Below are 22,163 nucleotides of genomic sequence, written 5' to 3' on the forward strand. Positions count from 1 at the left end.
AGCAATTCCCTGTGCACCCAAAGAATTTCTCCTCTTGTTTGTGAGCAGAGCTGGGCATGCTCCCAACCTCCAGCCCACCCTGGGGCGCTCCCTGCTCCTGCCCCTGGTCACTGCGCTCTGTGGGCCCCCCAGTAAGGCTGCTCTGGTGGTGCTGGGCACAGCTACCCCTTGCCCTGGCTGGGACATGCCCCTTCCAGATATTACAGCCACCTCAAACACACCAGAAGGTGCTGGTACAATAACAGCAGGGCTGATAATTCCTGCTATATCTCCATCATCTCCCAAGGAGAGAGAGCCATCAGCCTCTCTCCTACCCACAGCACCTACAGGTGTACAACAGCCCTACCCTCAGCATGAAGACTAAGCAGAAAGCAGCTGCCTTACTGGTTTTAATTGTCCTGACTGGCCTCACCTGGGGCCCCCAGCTCCATAAGAGCTCCAGCTCTTCCCTCCTTGTTTTTCTCAGTCTCATGTGGTTGCTGGAGGCAGCAAGAGTTGTGCTGCCCTGCAGGGGTGGCAGTGCCCAGGAGAGCAGTCAGTGAGCTGGAGCAGCAGAAAGCAGCCCTGGATGAAGGTAGGACCCCGGTGTGGCTTTGGTTGGGAGGGTTGCTTGCATGTCAGTGGTCTTCCAGCTTTGTTGGGGAGAAGCTGAGCCTCAGTGGGGACTTGGGGTGGCCAGGTTCTCCTGGGTGCTCTCAGAGGTGGTGAGAGGCTTTGTGCTGTGCTGAGCCCACACGTGAGGGCTCATTAAGGAGGTGCTGCTCTCCCTGCCTCAGCAGCACCTCCCCAAACCCTATCAGAGCCCAGCAGCCAGGTACAGCTCCTGCAGGCTGAGCTCCTCCACCCTCAGAGCCTCTCGGCTGGCTGGGGAGGCGCGGGGCCAGGCAGGAGGCTGGCAGCCCCTCGCAGGAAGGTGCTCGCTCATCCTGACGTGTTTATTTGCATAGAGGCATTTTAGGCTTTTTTGTTGTTGGCTGACTTATTGTGCGAGTTCTCAAAGCTGTGATACTGAATTATAAATTGAGACGCTGTATCCATGAAAGACTGCTCTTTGACTATAGGCAGCATTATTGAATATGACAGTCACAATAAATGCGTGCTATAAAGCCAAACTAAATATGCTCTGCAATCCAAGATGTGCAAATCACGCAAGGAGAAAAATAACTGTAATATTTTCTTCCAAACGAATCCAGAACCTTGGGTGATGATTTTGTTTAGCTTTGTGTTGGCTCCTTGGCAAAAGGCTCTGGCAGCAGATAATGGAGTGACCTACTTCTGCCGCCTTTGTTCATGACAACACATAAATTAAGAATTATGCCCTTTCAAATTAAACTTATCGTTTTTGTGGAAATTAGAGAGCGAAGCAGAGCTTTGTGCTGGAGGGCAGGAGGAGGAGCTGGTGCTGCTCCAGCTCTGTCCCCTCGTGCCGTGCCCTGGTTGGGGATGCAGGAGGCTGAGCACCAGCCACCAGCTGGGTCTCCTCTGCCCGCCGGGAGCCTCTACCTTCTGCTGAACTTCTGGAGGCCTCAGAGGCTAAGCAGTGCCATTTAGCCCATTATTTAAATAATGTGCTGGGTTTAAGCTAAACACCGATGTGAAAGCTCCCATAAACTGGTGCCACTTGGAGCGAGCGCCTGGGGAGACCCTCCCTCTTGACGGGAATTGTTTTGCCTCCAACTGCATCCAGTGTGCAATGTGTTGTAATCCTTTCTGACTGGGTGACAGCAAAATAATGTTTGCTTTAATTGAATTTCAGATGGGGAGCGTGGGCTGCAGCCGACAGTGCTGGGGGCTGGGGCTCCTGCTTGGAGGTGGGGGGCGCAGGGCTGGGGGTCTCTGAGCAGTGATGGAGGCAGTATTGAGGGGAAGCACAATTATTTGTTAAAATGCCTGCTGCGTGTGGCCACTGTTGCCTGGGAATCGAGTGGCTGGGTCAGGACAAGGTTGTTTAATAATGCTGGGTAATTTCCTGAGGATGCTGAAGGTGTGGAGGCAGGAGAAGTGCGGTCTGGGAGCGCTGTGCTGGGGGCTGCAGAGCCCCAGACACCTTCTGGAAATGCCACACATTGACCAGGCTGCAAAACCCATTATGAAACCAAATGATGTATTTCCATAAGCAGGAGGCTAAATATAGCACTGAGTGCCTTCCATTTCTGGGCCCTGGAGGCACTTTCCGAATGTGCCTGTGCGCGCTGGGGCTGCGAGCTGGCACCGGGCCCCTGGGGACACCGTGGCCCTGCTGCTGTCCCGGCCCTCGTCCCCTCCTGCTCCTCCTCAGGGTGATGGAGATGACAGTGCTGGGGCTGTCCCCATCCCTGTGGGGACCTGTAGAGGACACAGTGACAGTGCCTGGAGCCCTGTGGCACTGTGAAGGCCTAGAGGTGCTCTGATGGCCGTGCCCTGGTACCTTCCTTGCCTCGTAAAGGTGCTGTGGTCCCAGCGAGCTGTATGTGGCCAGGTTAGACCTTTGAGACCACAAACAAGAAGGATGAGGGAGTTATTCCTCCGGGGATGCCCTGACTGGTGCCGAGCCATCTCCTGCTGCTGGGACCAGTAGCACCTTGCTGGGAGCAGGATGGGGCCCTGCAGGCTCCTCTGCTCCCCTCACCGGGGCCGCAGCTGCTCTCCACACTGATGCCATCTTCGAAAATGTCTTAGCTAGGTCAGATTTTATTTTTCCCTAGCAGATCTTCTGCCAGTCTCTGCTTAATCTGAGCTAATTGGGGGCTCCTCGTTCAGCTGGGCGTGCTGTTAGTCTCATTGAAGCAGCTCCAGCCTCGCGCCTTGCTTTTTCTTCTCCCTTTTCACTGCGGATTGATTTTCCTGCCAATGTGCTCTCTCCCCACCGAAGTTCCCATCGCTGCGAAGTTCAGGCTCCTCTTTGTTCTAATTATCGCTGTCTCCACACACAGCGAGCGAGGCAAATTCTCTGGTCTATTTTAAGGTGCAAGTGAGATGATAATCCTGCACAGCTGGGGAGGCTGCGGGAAGCGTCTGCTCAGAGCATCGTCTTCCCCTGCCCAGGATCGAAGGAGAAGCTGCCCTTTGGGAACTCCCCTGGGCAGGCAGTGCCCACCTGGCTGGGCATGGAGCAGCCTCCTTGCCCCTGGCTGAGGCAGGAGCTGCTTTGCCTCTGGGGCTGGGGGGAAAAGCAGGGGCTGCAGGCTGCCTGGGGATGCTGCTTGTGCTGCCGTGCACCAGCAGACCAGGAAAAGCCCCTACGTGGTGGGGAGAGGGGTCGGGCTGCTCCAGCATTGCTCCTCTCCCAGGCTGCACAGTGGAGCCCCAGCAATTTGCTTCCCTGGCTTGATTATTGTCAGCTTCCCAATACAGTTCCCAGATTTTTATTTCTTTTTTTGCCTTTGCCAGGCTGCCAGCAATCTGTTTGCCATAATAACATCATGTAGCAGAAGCAATGTTAATTCAGCTGCCCAGGCTCCAGGTGAGATGCTTGTATGCTGTCCTTGGAGCCGTGCCCCGAGTGATAGATGTGCATTCCTCCCTCCATCCACACCAGCTTGTAGCCCTGACCCCACAGCTCCTCTCCCCGTGAGCAAAGCTGCAGGGCTGGGGCAGCAGGCGGGCGGCAGCACCATCACCATGGGCATCTCCTCCCCCCATGGATGGGGGTTGCTTTGGGGAAGGAAAAAGACAGGGGCTGTTGACAGAGCAGCTATTGATCCTGTTGTGCGTGTGGGGAGCCAGAAATAGAGCCTGGGAGGAGAGCGGTGACTCATGCACCTGTGCAGCTGGGAGCTGGGCTGCTGCCAGCAGGATGGTGCTGGAGCCTCGTGCTGCTCGCCAGGTGCAGATCTGGGGCTGGGAGATGGGAACCCTGGGTGCTGCCACTGCCCCAAACACCAGAGCAGCCCATATACACCTGGGCAGCATTTCCAGGGCTTGGCCAGACCCTGCCTAGTGTGATAGCAGGGTTACCAACACTCCTCGTGTTTAATTTTCTAGCCCAGGCAAGCTTCATGATAGACCAAGTTCAGCCCTGTCTGGTTTCCCTTCTCAAATCCATGCTCAGGATTTTCCCTTTCCAAAACACCTGGGGAAGAATTTGGGGGCCGCAGAGGCACTGCTGTCTGCTGCAGGGCTGCTGCACGAGGACCCAAGCCAAGGGCTGTGCAATTTTGGGGGAGAGCAGCCAAATGGGGGTAAGCTGTAGCTGAGCTGGGAGTGTGTGAAGTTAGTGCCCACCCTGAGCTGAATGGCATTTTTCAGCTGAAATGCTCTTTTACTGTTTATATTTAACTGTTGTCAAACAGGCTACTTTGGAGAAGGCTTTTTTAGAAAATACTTCAAATGGCTTTAAAACAGCCCACTTAAACAGGGCAAGATTCAGGCTGGAAGGAGCACTGGAGATCCTCTCTGTGCCACCACAAAGCCAAACCAACTTGAACCAGATCCTGTATTTTTTTTTCCATTTTTTTCAGTGCAAATCTCTTTTTTTTTTTTTTTCTTCCTACTTGAAGCAACCTTTAAAACCTTATCTCCATCAAAGCAGTTTAACTGAAACTTCTGCAAGTAGCTGAAAATGTTGGTGTGAAAATAAGTATTTCAAAGCAGGACATTGAGTGGCCTGGTCTGGATCCCTTTTCAGGGATTTTTGTCTGACTTGGAGCAGGGAAATGCCCCATTTTAGGTGCTTTTCCCATGTCCCGGTCCCCTCTGTTCCACGCTGCTTCTTTGCAAAGCAGCTCCTCGAGCCATGGCCGATGGGTTTGCATGGATTAAACATGAAAGGTTGTGCTTAAACCTCTTCTCAGTGCAGTGTGAAAATGGCACCTTTACAGGCAAAAAGAGTGGTATGTGCATAAAAGGATCTATGCTTTATTACTCTCATTTTGTGTTTTTTTTTTTTTTTTTTTTCCTGTTACTAATCTCATTATGCTTAGGAGTGTAAATTTAGGTTGGCACAAATCTGTATTGCTAAAATATTTTACCTTAAGTTCTTAGAAGCTCTCTCCATCTGTGAGGATAATACTAAGTATTAATTAACTAGCTAATCCTATGCAGCGCTTGCTAAACATAAAACATGGTGTAGAAGCAGGTCCAAAGTGCAATTCTGGTCTAATAAAAAACAACTTCTCCTTTTTCCCAGAGGAGAACGCTTCAGGATTTATTTTTTCATTCATAACAGCACTCAGCCTGCTTCAAACACCTGCTTGAAGCTGCAAATCATCCTTTAAACCAGGGTGAGGCAAATCGAGGCTGAAGGGGGGGAGTGAGAAAATACAAACCCCCGGCTGTGGGGTGGTGCTGCCCAAGGCAGCCCAGCAGATGCCTTTCTGTCTGTCCTGGAGCAGGAGCAGCCCTCCTCGAAGGATGCTCCTTGCTCAGGCAGCAATCCGATGCACACGCAGGTTTTCATTGCTTTGCATGCCAAGGGTGCTGCTAAGGCACCTGCAGATCATGGGCTGGAGAGCGTGTGGGTTTAGAGGCAAGGGGATCCTGAAAAACCACCAGGGATTGCCCCTGTGTCCCAGGGGAGATTTGGAAAGCCCTGCCTCCTGAGCTCCTGTTTGCAGGCGTTGCAGAGTCTGGCTCTGCTCTCCCGCATGCCCTGCCAAGCGAAATGATCTGCGATCACCCAGGAGTGCCGAGCTCGACACGAGCAGCTTCATTGCACTCGCACCACGTATCCACAGGCACCGATCTGCTCCATCTCCCTCCCCCTGCTCGCAGCAGCTCGGTCAGGCAGCGTGGGTGTAACGGGTCCGCCCTGGTGCCCTGCATCCCCCCAGCCCCATTTGTCAGTGCTGCCAGGGGCATTGGTGCAAAATCCATTAATTAGCGTGGGTAATGGAGCTCCTGCTTGCTGACAAGGCAGGCTGAGTGTAGCACAAGCCCTGATGATGCTGAGGCAGTGGCTGAAGTGGTGGCAGTGGTGAAGCAGGGTGGGATCTGCAGCAGGTGTGGTGGTGACCATGTTGGCATGGGCATGGAATGAGAATTTGCCTCCTGCTCCTGTGTTGTGCTGTGATTTCAGAAGCATTTTAGCTCACCAGCCCTTAGGAGGTTACAGGATGCCCTGGCTGGATGCAGATGAGATGAATTTTAGGTGATGGATGCAGTGTAAGAAACTGGCCCCCGAAGTGGTGGGGTCCATGTCCTCCAGAGGGCATGGTGCTGGGATGAGCAAACAGCATACAGTCAGTGCCCCTGAGGAGGAGCTGCAGGGTCTGCCTCTGCACTCTCTTAATATGGAGTGGCAGAAATGCACGTCTGTTTTTGTTGTTAAATAGTAAAGATTAAGGAAAATCGATATGTTTGTGTAGTGTTTTCTCCTGGGGAAACAAATTCCAAAGCTGAATGCTTGCTTAGCAAAACTTTGCTGCCCCGTGGAGCGGGTGCTTGCACGGGTGAGCAGCCATCCGTGCCTCCAAAGCCAAATCCACAGCCACTGCTGAGCCGGCTGCAGCCCTCGGATGGCATTTGGATGTGGTGGCCAGGGTGCCTGGCTGTCACAGCTGATGCGATGTGCTCCTGTGGTGCTGGGCAGGTCGGAGCTAAGTGTTGTGGGAGGCTTCCAAGGTTATGAAGGCTCCTGAGGACCTGAGCTGTGCTGGTCATCGTGGTGTCACCCTGGGTGGCCGCAAGCAGGTTAGGACCAGGGTGAATTTCACAGCAAGCAAGGGGCTCTCCAGGCAGCGTTGCAGAGGTGGCAAGGGGAGGAGACTGCCCAGAAGCTGTAGGATCTGCCAAAACACCAGGCTGGGGCTGGATTTGGCTAGTTTGGGAATTGGCAGAATGGCCAAATCAGGGTCTGCTCTCTGCTGGTGGTTGCTCCTCAGAGGCGATGTTGTTCTGCAGTGACAGCGGAGCTGTGCGTGCTGTTCCCGGCTCCACATCAAACTCCCACACTCCCTGCTTTAAATGCTCGCTGTTTTTCTTCACCGCTTTCAACCCTGGAAAATGCTGAGTGCAAGCAGGGACACGGGTGATGATAAACCCAGCCCGGAAGCGAGAGGCAGAGCAGTGGTCAGCGCATGGTCAACACAGCACAGGGCAGTCACAGGGCTGACCTGCAAGCCCAGGCAGTGCCCCCCGTTGCCTGCAGCCTTCGAGTGGCTCCCAATTTCAAAAGGGATCTGAGGCCAAGTGGTGCCTGTGTGCCAGGAGTCGTAAAGAGATGACTTTGATGTGTTGCTGCCCCAGCAAAATGCTCAGGGCCTTGCTCAGCCCCTTGCCCTGGGTGCCAGCCTGGGGCAGGGTCCCTGTGCAGCCACCCCTGTGCTCCCTTCCCTCCTGTCCCTGCCCTTTGTGTTCAGGCTTGGCAAGCATCCCCTGCTTGAAATTCCTCATCACAGCTGTGGAAGCAGCTCCGGATAGCCCTGCACTGCCTGCTCTGTGGCTGCTACCTCCAGTCCTGCCCAGCAGCATCAAATGAGCTAGGAAAACTGCTGCTTCTGCCCTCCAAATTGGCTTTAAAATCATAAATTAAGCAAGCAGACCTGGTGGTGCTGGAGAGAACGGTGTCCCCCTCAGTGGCACTTGCTCAGGGGTATGGGATGTGCTGCCTGGGCAGTGCACAGGAGGGTCACGAGCAGAGCCAGCTCGGGAGCCCAAGGCTGGCACCACCTAGACCGTGCTTTGTACGGTCTGCGTGGGGTCTCTGCAGGACCTGGAGTGTGGTCTGGTGTTTTGGTGTCAGGAGGTTCTTGTTTGCATCCTGAATTATTGCTCCAAGTAGTAAATGTCTGTTCATAGAATATCCTGAGTTGGAAATGACCCACACAGATCATCAAGTTCCATCACCCAGCGTCATGGAGCTATCGAAAGATTATAGCTCATGATCTTAACTCCTGTGGCATTGGCAGTGTTTGGGGGAAGAAATACCAACGGGCCTGGGAACTGGTGGTGTTTTTTGTTGTTGTTTTTTTCCTTGAGAAATAAATCTGTATCAACCTCTGCAGTTCTGCTGCTGGGAAACAGCTCCAGGAAAGCTCTGTCTCCAGGAGGTGATGCAGGGCTTGGACCCAGCTGCACCCTGCTGCTGTGCTCACCTCCGAGCAGGCAGCAGTGGGACCATTTCTGTGCTGCTCCCACTGCTGGGAACCCTCTGTGCTGTCTTGTCATGAGTCACTGCTTGGGCAGGCATGTTAGGTGTGCTTTAGCTTAATGCTAATCTGATGTGACGTGCCACATCTGTCCTGCTCAGAGTGTGAGCATGGCCCCTGCTAGACAAGGGAGTGTTGGACCCGCACGCCCTCCTGGCACAGATCCACCTTGCACCAGCTGGAGGTGCTCCTGTAGCCTGGCTTCTGCCACTTCTCTGGGAGACGTAAGCTGGAAGCACTTTCTGCTGGTCTAAATGCATCAGGATCCCTGCCAGTATCGTAATGCCACACGGAAATCTCCCTCTGCTCCTGCACATGTACCTGCTACTGCTGGACCAACGAGTGATCCTAATGGGGACTTGGCTGAACCTTGCAGTCTGAAGGAGTGATGTCAGTCTCAGTGCCTGCTTCTTGAACGAGCCTTAGGGCAACTTGTCTGGCTGCGGGAGGGGAGCATCCCGGCCTGGGCTGGGGGGAACCTGGACAGCCCCCAGGAGGCTCTGCCTCCCACAGCAATGCACACACCTACCTGAGAGCATCACATCCCCCAGCTCTGCTCTGACCTTAATCCATCTTCTGCTGGCTGAGCAATTTCTGTGCTGAGCATCCCCCAGCAGCAGGGTGCTGCCCTCTGCTCCACTTTTCCTGCGGGGTGCTCCTAGCTTGGGGGCATCACACAGCTGTGGGACCTCGCTGTGAAATAGGGACAGAGCCCGCTCCCTCAGTGGGGCTTCAGTGATGGCAAAACGCCACAAGCAACCCCAAATGGGGGTGGTGGTGACTGTGCCTTGCACTGCATTGGGATGCAGATGCTGGAGCTGCTCCTGGCTGCAGCATCCCTGGGCCCACTGGGACACATCCCCTGGGGGCTGCCTTGGGTCCCTTTGGCACCTGGGGAACCCTCCTGTGTAGAAGACCAAGACTCACCTCTGGACTGGAAAGTACGAGGGCTTCATGATGAGCCTGCATCTCCCATCCCTCCTTAGATCCCTGGGTCCCCAGATATGTGTTTTTTTTTTTTTGTTTGTTTGTTTTAGCCCTGGATGCTTTGTGTGTTTTGGGGCTGCATTTGGGATGGAATGGCAGTTTGGGGTTCTGCATCACTTTTCCTGCTAGGTGCAATGTAGGACTCACTCCTGTGGGGAGTGGCTCTGGGATAGGTGTGTCAGAAGGCATCAGTCGTGCCCTCAGAAGGGTTTTTCATTCCAGAATTTAGACTTGAATTTGGAAAATCTGAATTTCTCTCCCTGGGTGGGGATGAATTCCAGCCCTTGGCCGAGCTGTCTGACTCCGTGGACCATTGAAGCCCAGGAACCTGTTTTGAGGGCGGTCGTCCTGCTTCTTTCCAGATCAAACTTCTCAGTTCTGACAGAGTGCAAATTTCTACCAGGGATGTTTTACTTTTTTTTTTTCTGGTTACAGCTGATGTACCTGGCATGTGATGAATGCTTTCTCCTTCACCCCTTGAGTCCCAAAGGCCTCCCTGGGCCACCCCACACTGCCAGGTCTGGGATGTTGGGCATCTCTGGGGAAATACAGCCTCTTGCACTGGAATCATCCAGAATTCACCTAGCATCACTAAAACCAGAATCTGAAATGTTATCTCTAATTATAATTGTTTCTCTGATACTTCATATTTCCTCTCAGCTTCGCGACATTCTGGTAATTGCAGCCTTTCTCCCATCCCTTTAATTTGCAGCCCATCACAATGTTGGTTAAGAGAATCAATCTTTAAGGTCGTTATCTTGAGCTCTTTCCCAATATGTTCTGCTGTAGTTTGAATAGATTGTAGTGTTCATTCTTCAGATCTTTATTTTTTCTCCTCTGTGGCTGATTGAGACAAATTACCACGGGGTGAGGCACCCGCCTGGTGCTGCGTCCCTGGCATTGAGCATCCCCAGCATCAGCTCCGGCGAGCACGGAGCAGCCTCCACAAAAACCTGTCCCCAAAGCACTGCTGGCTGAAGGCTTCTAGTTACAGCCAGAGCTTCTCTGCAGCTGTGGGAGAGAGTTGGCTGTCCTCGGGTGAGTTTTGGGGAGCAACATGGGGCAACCTCATGTGGGTGTGCTGGGGTGGCTTACAGAGACCACCGCAGCCCCCCTCTGCCCCTGGCTTTGCACAGGAGCTTGCAGCAGGACCATAGTCCTGTGCTGGGAGCTTGGAGCTGTGCACCTTCCTCCTCCTCACTCTCCCAACGCAGTGAGGGGCTTGATGCCTGTGATGTCTCTGCGAGAGGCCAGGTGTCTCCATCCCTGTGTGCTTAGTGCCTGCGGGCACCGACACTGCACGAGGCTCTGCTTGTGTTCTCCAGAGCCTTTGGGGACTCCAGATGCCATCACGGCCCTTTGCTTCATCCCGTAGAGCATCACCTGCCCCATGGGTGAGGGACGGGTCCCTGGCCATGCTAGGCATTGAGCAAAAAACTGTAACGATGTTTTTCCTTTCTCTCCCTTTTATTAAAGGCCAAAAACAATTTAAAGATGTGGAGCACAAAATCTGAAGTGAAGTACTCATTTCAACACCACTCCTTATCCCTGCTCATTTTAGGCAATATGAGTTTTTACAGCCTTGTTTGGCCACTGTCTGCATGGCGTTAAGGATGGCAATAACTGTCCTTTTGGGGGCAGAAAGGAAAAAACAGCCAATATGTGCTGGAGAAATTGCTGCTGTTCTTTTTGGTGCCTGGTGCTGTTTTCCTGAGGCTGGAGACCAGGAGAACAGAGCAGGGGGCAGCTGCCCATGGGGACCCAGCTCCCAGCCTCCCCTGCCCATTTTATTGCCACCGCAGGTCGTGTCCCACCAGGTGTGCAGGTGGGTGACATTCCCTGGGGCATGTACACAAGGTGACCACCATCTCTGGAGCGTTTGCAGCATGGGCTGCTCCCAGGACTCGTTTGTTTTGCTCCTGACCACTTTTCAGGAGCAACGTGTGCCCACGGGGACCTGCACGCCGATGTCCCCGAGCAGCCAGGAGCCGAACCCCACGTGGTGCTATCGGCTCCTCCTGCTTCAAACCCAGATCCTGCTGACCTTGAATTAAGGGTTTTTATTGTTGCTTGTGCGGAGATTTTCCTGTTCCCAGCGTTTTGGCTTGCTCTCCACATCCGAGCACGCCGCTGTCCCGCCCGCCCCGCTATTAATAGCTGCTCCTCGCCACGCGTGCGGCCCCGCGCTTTCATCACAGGCGAGCAGCAGCTCTCCGGGTGTGCTCGAGGTGTCTGTAATTCTCCCAGCAATGTCTTCCACTATTTCAAATTCTTGCTGCCTATTTTTATTTCCTTTTATCTCAAATCCTTTTTTTCCCACCCAGAAATGATCCCGCCAGAGGGCGATTTCATTGGTAATATTGCTTTTGCATTTTAGACTTTTCAAGGACTAATGAACTTTATTAGATTATAATGAACTTATTACTCAGTGCTGCTGACCTGCTTTCTAAAGAACTTGAATTATTATTTGGAACAGGCCTGTTGAGGGACTTTTTTCCCTTTTTTTGCAGAGCAGTATAGGGTACATTAACTCTTCGGAGCTGTTTTTTTTTTTTTTTTTTTTTCTCTCAGCTTTGATTATCTGCAGATCCCTGTGAAATACAGCAGCCCTGCATTTTGGGCAGAGGGGGCAGAAAGAGCAGGGACAGGGTGCCCCATCCTCCAGGGCTGTACCAAATCTGCATTATCTGGTTCCCATCCCTTGCTTCCAGGCCATCTGTCCCATCACCAGGGGAGGTTGTTGGTGCAGAGAAATTGTCCCAGGACAGGACAAACTCTGAGAGCCCTGGGGCTGGTGCCTGGCCCTGGAGATGTTCTTGGAGATGTCCTTGCTGCTGGAGACGTTTCTGACCTCTTCTGCTTTGTCCCTCTGGCAGAGCATTGCCTGTGCTGGTGGGACAAGAGGGAGAGGATGCAGGAGTGGCCAGGATTTGTTCTGCTTTTGCACAAACTGGGATGGTTTGGAGCATTTTGAGGCCACCTGGGGTGCAGGGTAATAACTCCAGGCCCTGGTTGCTATTTCTGGCCCAGGGTTGAAAATCAGTGTCCCCCCCCCCAGGTTCATGTGAGGTGGATGCAAACACAGCATCCTCTGGCCCTGCCCGTGTCACATGTGCACATTGCAGGGCCTGATCCTGGTGAATAAGGAGAAAAAGCTTGAGCAGTGTGTGAGCCTGTGTGGTTGTAGCTGCTGGGTGATGTGCATCAGCTGAGCACCTTGCCCTCCCCAGTGCCCAATTTTCACCCTTGCCACCTGCCTTTTTGCTGTGTAAATCCCTGATATTGGGTGCTGTGAAACCCCTGATGCTGGGTGCTCTGTCTTCTGATCCACCCCATGGCAAGGCCAGGCTCTGTCGGTGTGCTCTCACAGCCTGCTGGAGCTCCTGTGCTCCTCATCTTGGTGTGAGCAGCATGGGAGGGATGTGGTGTGAAGGGATGAGTCAGGTGCTGGCAGGGCACCTGCTTGCTGAGAATCAATTTTCACCTGCCTGGTGCTCTGCCAGAGCTGGGGAGGGAAGGGAGCAGGGGCCGGGGAGGGAGCCTCAAGTGTGCTGGATGTCTGCATGTCCGGCTGCAGCTCTCTCCTGAGCAGAAGGACAGACAGCTGGGGGGGGGGGGGGTTGGAGAATAGACAGAAAAGGAGTTGCCTTTTCTTTATTGCTCCTTGCTGCTTTGCTTGCATCAGCTCAAGATGCCATAGGAGAGACGGAGAAAGGTGGGATTGTGCCCAAAATGTGCTGCCCTCACCAGAGGGGTTTTGCTGCTGGAGGGAGATGCTCAGGATGCTGGGTGCTCCCCAGGAGCCCCACAACGACCCAGAAATGCCAGAGGGAGCTCTTGGCTTGGCTTCAGGCCGGGCTTGCTCCTGGCTGGCCCTATCCTCTTCTGCTAACCTCCAACCAGAGCCAGCGGGAATTGGGGATGGAATAATCAAGGTGTGAGCAGAGCCCCAGGCAGCACCTGGCCAAGCACAGCCCGATCACTGCTCGTGTCCGTGGTGTCCCCCAGCTTTGGTCAGCCACAGGAAACAGCGTGGGCAGCCCCTCATAACCAAGCAGGGATCAGCAACCTTCCCTCCTGCAATCATCCCTTCTTTTAAAACCACACATTGAATTTAATGAAAAAAGAGAAGGGAGGGAAAGGTTTCCTGCAGGCTGCTGAATCACACAGAGCCCAGTGCGTCCCTCCAAGACCAGCAAGGGCTGGGACCCTGTGGGCTCTTGGGCGGAGGTGATGCTGGGTGCCCCTTGCTGGTGCTGGCAGGATGGTGCCTGTGCATGTGTTGGGGTGAGTGTCCTGGGGATGCTGCAGCCACCCATGGCACCTGAGCACCAGGGCAGGGCCGAAGGGTGGGGTGGGCAGGGACTAACGCTGCTGGACGTGTACTTACGGCTGAATATTGCTGGCAATTATGATAATGGCCGGGAAATCCAAACCTGACATCTTCCTCACGGATGATGAATAAGCTGTCTGACTCCTGTTCATTTTTTATTCAGAACTTCAGTGCTGGCTAATCCTGAGCTCCCAGCGCTAAATGCTAATGAGGAGCGCGTTGCCTGACTCCCATACTTAACAGCAAAGCAACTCCTGGGATCAAGGGGGTTAAGTATTGAAATTGTCTCGTGCATTAAATAATTAGTAGACAAACAGATTGACTTCTCCAGCCATCACCAGCCCCATCTGTTTCCTGTGCCTTTGCTCCCTCTCTCTGTGCTTGATCAGATAATTGGCCGGGGCCGCAGCGAGTGGCCCTGCTCTGCGCTGGGCAGTTGCTGTGTGTCAGGGGGGGCAGAGCAGGGCTGCGGCTCTCCCCGAGGCTGGCTGCAAACCGAGGTGCCTCCAAATGGCAAGTACACGCAGGGATGGAGCTGGGGGTGCCCGCTGTGATCCCCTCTGAGCCACCGGGCTCCTTCCAGCTGGAAGAGAGGAGCCGAGGGCAGAGACCCGGAGAAATAATTCTGCCACGCTTCAGTCCGGCCTGCAGCCACGCAGCACGAGATTCAGGCTGCGGGCCGGCTGGGGAGAGCTTTGAGAGGCCATTTGCTGCACAGAGATGCTGCCGTAAATGGTCCAGATGGGGGACTGAAAGCTTTTATTCCCTTATTTCCTTTTCGTTGCTGATGCTTGAAGGTTTCCTATAATTGCCTCCCTGTTTTTACTGCTCTGTGGCTTTCCTGAAATATTTTTGTTTTAATTACAATATTGATTTAGATACAGCGCTAAAAAAGACCCCTGAAAAAGTTAATGAAAAGCAATTACTAAAGAGCACTGTAATGGAAAGGAGCCCCACGTGGGGAGCCAGCCCAGCCCCAGCAGTTGTTGTTTGGGAGCCCTGGGGGGAGCGCCCGGCCAAAAAACATGAGGGGCTGGGGCTGGACAGGACACTGCCCCTGTCCAGCAACAAGGAGCGGAGTTTGTGCCCCAAACCTCTTGGCGTACTGTGCACAGATGCCCAAAACTTGCTCAACTTGAGATGCGAGGTGCCACGAAGCGCCCCACTGCCTGTCCCCCTGTCCCTGTCACCACGTCCTTCAGTGGCCCAAGGGCTGGGACCACTGAGGTTCATGGCACCAAAGGGTTGTGAGCACAAAACCTCCCTGCACGTGGTGTAGGGAAAGCACGGGTGACCTTTTGTGCTGTTTTTTTTTTTTTTTTTTTTTTTTTTCCTCCAAAGGCTCTCCCGTCAGGCTGTTACCATGACAGACAAGTATTCAGCCGCGTGCGGGTGACGCGGGCTGCGGGGAGAAAGGCAGGCACTGAGAGAGCTGAGTGTTATCTTGTCAAGGTAATGAACGAGAGGAACCTGAGGCGTGCCATAAAGAGGAAGTTGACTTTTTTATAAAATATATAAGACATATTGCTGGGAAAACTCTATTAAGAATTGTAAAAGGTGAAAACCTTTCATCCAGTTGACTCTTGAGGAAGGTTCCTTGGCACAGAATAGATAAATAGAGGCTTTCGCCCTCAGCTACCCTAGCATGAAAGGAAAGCCTTATGAATACTCACCAGATTAATGAGACAGAGGACTCATAAATATGTCAGAAGACCCGCAATAGCTGGAGATTAAATAGATGCCTCGTTGGGATGCGGATTAATATTTGTGAGGCCAAGGTGTCCCCGTGGGTGGCTGTGCTGGGCAGGGTGCCCTGTGCCAGGGCCCAGCCTGGAGCGAGGAGCTCGGCCTCTGAAGGCATCACCCTTCCTGGCTGGCTGCTGGAGGAGGTGGCCTCTGGTGTCCCTCTGTGGTGACAGGGGCTGTAGAGGAGCCAGGCCTCACCTGATCTTCTGCCTCCCTTCTGGACTCCCAGAAGTGATTTTTTTTTGTGTGTGTGTGTGTGTTTCTTCATCCTACAACAGCCCCAGGGAGGCTCTCAACAAGCATCTCCAAGGCTACAATGGTGCCTGCAGCACCCACCTTCCTCCTAGGTACTGAATAAGGGCCCCAGAGAGGAAAGGGATCCTAAAAGGTGGCGTTCACAGGGGTGAAATCAGCCCAGAAAGTGCCGTGATGGTGTTCACCCAGGCCTTCGTATGGGTTAATGATAAAGAAGGACATCGAGTCAGCTGAAGGTTTCATCCTGCTGTGCTCTCTTCTTGTGGGCTGGGGGCTCTGGAAGATGCTGGGTGAAGGAGTGCAGTGTCCTAAGGGTAATTGCATGGTGCTTGCTGGGCAGTGCAGCCTGGCTGTGGTTCCCAGCTCCAAGCAGGGGGTGGGAAGGGGTGGGAAGAGCCCCCAACACCTCACCACCTCCCCATGGGGCTGGGTGCTCGGCAGGGACACAGGGACACTGCCTCCCCCTGACATCCCGTCATGGGGATGGCTCGGGGCGAGCATCCTGCTGCACAGCCCCAAATTCCTGCTTCCTGGAGGACGCCCCCGGTGTGTCCCTGCTTCGGTGATGCCCACCCCCGTGGGGAGGGATGTGCTGGAGCTGCCATCCTCTGTCATTGTCATGGGAACGAGGAGCGGTAAACAACAGGAAGCATCCCCGAAAAGCCGCCTGCCAGGCGGGCTGTGCCGGCAGGAGATGATTCAGGGAAGCGCTGACACTCGCCAGAAAATGATGCTGCAGCTTCCCTGGCACTGGTGGAGAGCAGCAGCAAAGAAGGGGGACCCAAATGTCTCCATCCCTGGTGGCATCTTGTCCTGCAGCTGGCCTGGGTGGGGAGCTGAGGCCACCTTGTCCCTTACCATCACACCCAGCCTGGCCTTGAATGGAGGAAGGGACCTGGAGCAATTTTGGCCAAGATGTGCACCAGTTGATGCCACCTGCAGCAAGAAAACTGTAGTAATGCCCCCACAGCATCCTGCCAAAACGCAGCCCTGCAGGGTCACCTGCAACCTTGAAATGGGCCCGGGGAAAACATCTGCATTGGTGCTTGTCCTCGGAGAAGGTTTGGGGTGGAGAGGCCACTTTTGTGGGGTTTGGGGTCAAAAGGAAGCATGTCTCCTCTGTTAAGCGCCCAGGCCTGTGCTACATGGAAGAGCTTTTAAAATGAAGATTGGATGCTTTGTGATGTGGTCTCATTCAGGAAGCATTAATCTGGGGAATGCCTCACAGGAGGTCGGCGGTGATGCTTGGTGCTCTGCGTGTCCCACCTGTGCAGCCTGCAGCCCTCCCAGGCTTCAGATGATGGATGGCACCTCTGCCTCGCTCCCTCTCTCACCGATCCCGGTGTCTTTTCGTTGGGTGCAGCTGCCGGCAGCAAACACCAGCTTTTCCCTCGTGAATACCAATGTATGGGAGCCCAGCATGGGACGTTCAGCTCAGCAGCACCGCACCAAAGGTGGTGTCCCTGGGCTCTGACAGCGGTGAGCACCGCTTCTCCATGCTCAAACTGCGGTCAGCATCTAGCTGCTGTTAGCAGCACCGTTATTTATTCATGATGGTTCTTGTGCTCATCACACTTGGGTGCGATGTGGGCATCGCCTGTCAGCCCCACTCTGAGCCCGCTGGCACAGCTCGTCCTCTGCCCTGAGCACCCCAATCCAGCCTCTCCGAACCACCCCATGGAACCTGCTGCTCATTTAATGCTCATTTAATTTACAGCAGTGTCCTTTGTAACTTTCAAACACCACCACGTACCCTTCTCAGGCATGCAGATGTAAGGGTCCTTGTTTTGCACAGTGTGTGGTGAAAGGAAAGTAATGGATGTCCCCAGCTTAATGGTCTGAAAGTCTTTCTTGCTGCACAAAAAAACCCCTAGCGTTCCCAAATCCATTTTCATTTATAACATTATGAGCAATTCTACCGGCAGCAGTTTTTCCTTCACATATATACTTATTTGGGAGAGAAATTCCCTGTCCTAGAATAATGTTCTTGCTTGGATCGAGTGGCTGAAATTTGGAGTTTTCAAACTCTGGCTCTGTGTTTAACCATCCCATTGCTCCCTGTGCTCTGTATCCTGCAGGATGGAGCATCCCTCTCCAAACAGGTGACCCCATGAAGGCAGGAAGCAGATGAAAGAGGCAGAGCTCAGAAACCAAAATGAGGGTTTGCTTGGTAGCACTGGAGGCGTGGGTGCTGCCCAGGAGCTGAGGCTGCCACACGGGGCTGGAGACACCAGAAATCCCTTCTGGCTCCAACCGTCTGCTGGGGGCATCACCACCTGATGGGCAGGGCATTTTTCATCGAGTCGGTGACAAATGGCTCTCAGTTGAGTAGAAAAATGGTTTATTGATTAGATAGCAGAGGTGTGGGCAGGGACTGTGCTGCTAATGAAGGGTTCTGCCAGCTGCTCCCTGCTCTGGCTGCTGGGGACAGGCAGAAGAGGGACTTGGCCACCCCGGTCTGCTGCTCCTGCGAGGCATGAAACAAAGCCCTGGGGGGCAGAGCTCTGGGGAGCTCATCCTTCTCCCTCCTCTGACTCCTTGCTGGGGCTTGCTGCTCCTGTCCCCAAAAGCCAGCAGCACCCAGCTTCCAGGGATGGTCCCCCAGCTGCAGCAGGACCACCTTTGCAGGCCACCTCTTCAGCCCTTCCCTCTGCCACTCCTTTCCATGCCTAACGTGAACCCAGCTCTAGCACAGCACTTCCTTAGTGCTTGATTTGGAGCAGGAGGCTGTCCCACTGAACCGGAGCACTCCTCTCACACCAAGCACGCTCACATGCTGCAGGGTGGGAACCCACAGCCATTATCTGAGAAGACTGCATTTTTTTTTGAAGGACTTTGCCCTGAAAACAGCCTGGTTACCTTGTTTTCTTTTTTTTCTTTTCTTTTTTTTTTTTTTTTTTTTTTTTCATCTTTAGCCATGGTGGTTTTATCCACAGAGCACCTTGAACAACCTGAGCATAATTAATCACAGTTTGCTTCCCTGTGTTGGTATGGGATTCCTAATCCACTGTAAATCCTGTGGGGAACAGATGCAATTATCAAAGAAGTGCTTATTAAAAAGAACTATATGTGCCATAAAAAAATGTCAGGACAATTGTCCTTTGGCTGTTTGCAGTGTTGCCAGCTGTGATATACGATCCCAGCTCTCCATCCCAGCTGTCTGCATCCCCAGCGTGCTTTAGCGGTGGCTTTTGCCTGGTTCCTCGTGCAGTTGCAGAACTCCCTGAGCTCAGCTGCTCTTCTCCTCCCCATCCTGCCTGCACCTATTCATAACTCAGCGAGCAGCAGCCCGTCAGAGCTATGGACCTTCTGCAGCCAACGCTGTTTTGGGGCTCTGCTGGATGAAGAGCTGCTTGGGGTTGGTACCTTCCCCATGTGCAGCATCGAGACACGAGGAGATGCATCCAAGGGGGACATCCTGCTTTGTCCAGCTGGGCAAAGGAAGCCCAAGGAAGCTTTGGCCAAGCAGATGCTCTCCCAGTGGCTCAATTTCCACCTGTGAGGCTGGCAGAGTCACACCAGGCCATCCTGCAGGGACTTTGAAGGTGCAGCCCAGCAGTGCTCTGGGAAAGCTGCTTAGCAGCACAGTCGGGTGGCCCAGAAATAACCCTTGTGCACAGGACAGGGGTGGCTTGTTCTGGAAGATCAGAGCAAAGCAGAGAGGTGCTGCTGCACACAGCAAGGATGTGCACGCTTGCTGAAAGTGCTACAGAATAAGGGGGTGCAGGACCTACAAAAACCTGAGAAATTGGTAAAAATACGCTCACACCTGTGAGGCTGCTGCTGACCTACGAGTCTCAAGGTAGCTTTTTTTGCAGGCAGGCAGCAGAGCCATGGGGAGGAGGAGGATGGGAGAGGCAGCAGGGCTGTCTCGGTTTGGCTCTAGCTCGTCACTCGGAGGAGGAAGGAGCAAAACACTGTTGGAAACCAGAGGAGCAATCAATGATTTGCTGTCAAATGAAAGGATGGATCGAGTGACTTTCTGCAGGAATCTGTCCTTGATCTAATAGGAGTCAGTATTTTCCCTAACGATCCAAATGATGGAATATTCACTGCTACATCCGCAGAGGGTCAAGATGGGAATTAGTGCTGCAATTGCAGAGAAGGAGATTTTTAATCGTCTGGCAGTAAGGACAATTATGCGCTGGGACGTTTTGCCTGGGGAGGCTGTGGAGGCTCTGTCATTACAGACTTTAAGAAGAATTTGGAGAAACCTCTCCCCGGAGTGATGGAGCTCACCCTGTAAGGCAGGGCTGACCCCCAAGGTCCTTTCCAGCCCTAATTTCTGTGATTCTGCATCATTCCAAAAGCAGAATCTCATCTACTGCGACTTTTAGGAAGAAGTATGAAAAGCACCGTGAAAGGCTGAAAATGTGATAGCTTTAGAAATAAAGCCTGTTGCTTTTATCTGCAAACATCTCAACGCATATGTCAACCCTGTTCTCCAAACCAAGCAGCAGAAAGGGAGCAGCCTGGCTTCCCAACCTCCTCCCTTGTAGATCTGCCAGAGATCTCGCTGGCTTCAATTTGGACAGCCTGGGCAGTAAGGTTTTACCACCGTGGAAAAGCTTTGGATTGCTAAAAGATATGAAATCTGAGCAATGGTATTTGTATGAAATGGGAATTAAAAAAAAAATAAATCCATCAATTCCTCTGGCAAAGACAGCTGGGCATTTGGAGTGGTGGTGTTTGAAATGCAAAACGCACCTCATTGGAGAGTTGTTTCATGCCATTCATCTTCGGAGCGCGCTCTTACTGCTTGTTTGCAATGTGCAGCTATAAACCACGCTTTCTGAAAGTGCTCCGGCTGGCTCGGAGGTAAGCAAGAGGGAAGGATGCTAATATCAGACATTTCAATCCCCACTGCAGCCTGCATTGCTCAAAGCAAGATGACTTGCAAACATGTAGCCCAAATGAGGAAGATGAATCGTATGCAAGGTCAGGCTCAATGCCAGGAAACTGATAGAGGCAAAAGCGGTTAATTGCTTTAGATTCCAACAGCCCCAAAACGTGCCCTGCGTACAGACATCCCTGCCTCACGCAGCGATGGACCTCACCATCCAAACCAGCAAATAGAATAGGAAATGGAGGTGCTCGTCATGATTTTTAATGTCAGAATTAGATTCACTGTTGCCTTATGGTCTCTGTAATTACTAGACATCACTCATCGTTTTTCTCAGCTCAAGGGATACTCTGTTATTGACCTCACTGGGAAGATATAAATACATTACTGAGTGGAAATATCACCATTTGCCATTGTGGAAAGGTCTACACCACAGCTCAGAGGACCCTGAAATCTTTATTGCAGTGCACCTACAGCAGAGGACAATGCCTGATACTGGTGGTGTGATGGCCAAGTGCTTCTGCTGAGGCTTTAGGGGAGAAAAAACTATTACAGGGTATTAAAAGAGAGAAACAACGGCAAGCCATGAGCCTGAGGGACCTTTCTACAGCTGAACAGATAAAAAATACCATGCCTGGGGGCATATTGGCCATGCTGGTCTCAAGCTGGTGGGGCCACAAAGACTTTGGGGAGAATGGTAGGGCATCAGAGAGCAAAGGGGTGTTATTTCCATGGGGGTGATCAGTGCTGAAAGCAGGGGGAGGCTGGTGAGGTGCTCTTGTGAAGCCATGCATGGAGCATGGCGGTGGTGGGATGCTCTCGGGAAGCCAAGCACCAGCTCTGTGGTGCACGGGTGGGTGCTCAGCCTGGAGGCCACCTATGCAAGGAGGTAGCTCACCGGTTTCTGCTGGACACCCTATGCCCACCCCAAGCTCCTGGTGCCCTGGAACATCTCTGAGCCATGAAAAAGTGCTTTGTGAGCAGGGGGTCAGCTGTCCTGGTGCATGGCACTCACGTCTCTCCTCTTCCTCAGGCAGCCTCAGAGCAAACACCCATGCAGGGAGGGTCCATACTCAGCAGGCCAAACCTTGTATGGGGCTGGCAGAGCTCTTCCCAGGTCTCCACTTGCTTTAAGGTGCCCCATAAAAAAAAGCCTCATCTGTTTTTAGGGGATGAGGCTGCTCACAGACCAGGCAGGGCAGTGGCACAGCAAGAATTGGATCTGCAGCCCCCATTGGTGTCTCATTTGGTTGGTGTCGCATTTTGATTGCTGCTGGGTTTGGGGGGATTGATAGATCTCACCCAGCTGTGGCTTCCTCTGAGCATCACCCTCCCCCTGAGCTTGCCTAAAGCAGCTCCCCAACCAGGAAAACGAGACCTGATGGAAAAAAAAAAAAAAAAGAAAAAGAAAAAAGAGATGGTGTCTTCCACCTCCTCCAGGTGACTTCCCACCCCCGCCGTTAAAACACCGTCTTTATTTTGGGTTGGGGTGTGCCTGGCTCTTAAAACCTTCCCATGCAGCTGGCTCAGTGTCCTTGCGGCACGAGGGGCAGCTGGGCCCCCAGATTACAGCCTCGCTGCTCACAAGTGCTTGTTATAGCTCATTGAGCCACGGAGGTTTCTCTGCCTTCTATTTTGGGCTGAGCTCCCCTTGTGTTTATTTACAGTCACCCGAGCAGCTTGTAGCTGTTGGAGTTGAAGAAAATTGCTGTGAAAGGGAGGAAATTGGCTTCTCACCTTACAGGAGCCAGAGGAACTCCTGGGATGTATCTTGGGGGCGTGAAGGAGTGGAGAAGCCATCCCCGGGTGGTTCCTGCAGCTCTGGCTGTCCCCAGCCAAGTCCCTCCAAAGAGCACAAATGTGCAAGTGTCTGTGCAGCCTCTCGCTCTGGACCTCCTGTGAATGTCATGCCCATGTCTATAAGTGGCCTAAC

General features: G+C 53.1%; 1 long non-coding RNA gene across 1 annotated transcript; it reads left to right on the forward strand.

Annotated features, from left to right (window-relative positions):
• Positions 1-454: 454 nt before the first annotated feature.
• On the forward strand, positions 455-20,234 carry LOC311444356. Its single transcript, XR_014697843.1, has 2 exons — positions 455-574; positions 18,303-20,234. It is a non-coding gene; the product is annotated as an uncharacterized lncRNA (long non-coding RNA).
• The last annotated feature ends 1,929 nt before the right edge of the window (positions 20,235-22,163 follow it).

This window comes from Aythya ferina (assembly GCF_964211825.1).
Source record: "Aythya ferina genome assembly, chromosome: 14".
NCBI lineage: Eukaryota > Metazoa > Chordata > Aves > Anseriformes > Anatidae > Aythya > Aythya ferina.